This window comes from Octopus bimaculoides, chromosome 7 (genome assembly GCF_001194135.2).
Source record: "Octopus bimaculoides isolate UCB-OBI-ISO-001 chromosome 7, ASM119413v2, whole genome shotgun sequence".
Lineage (NCBI taxonomy): Eukaryota > Metazoa > Mollusca > Cephalopoda > Octopoda > Octopodidae > Octopus > Octopus bimaculoides.
In genome coordinates this window covers 16,537,636-16,538,140 of record NC_068987.1, presented here as the reverse complement: position 1 = coordinate 16,538,140, position 505 = coordinate 16,537,636, and positions in this window count along the sequence as shown.

The window sequence follows — 505 nt, the reverse complement described above, 5'->3', positions numbered from 1 at the left end:
CATGCACACATAATTATGTATGTGTGTTTATATATATATATGTACATACATACATACATACATACATACATACATGTGCATATGCACTCATATATATCAATAGAAATCTGAACAGAATATTTCACAGTCAGGAATTAGAATAGCAATGACACAAATGAAATTACGAAACATGAATGAAAGAAGAAAAGGTTTAAGTATCCACAAGTCTAATGGTACCCTAATTCCTTTACTATCTTTCTGCATACTTTAAATTCATTTTTCTTAATCATTTTTTTTAATTTCTCATTTAAAAGTGAAGAATATATGAATATATGAATCTTGGTTTTGTTTCTTTTTTTTTTATTGATTATTTTAACATTCCCCACCAATTCATTGCTGTTGTTTGACGTTAGACGTTATATGTACATATTTGTGACAGAAAACAGGGTAACAAGTCCACTAACAGGACTCAAACTATATATCGCTTGCTTCCTGAGTGACCTCATTATCATTTCCACTAAGTGCC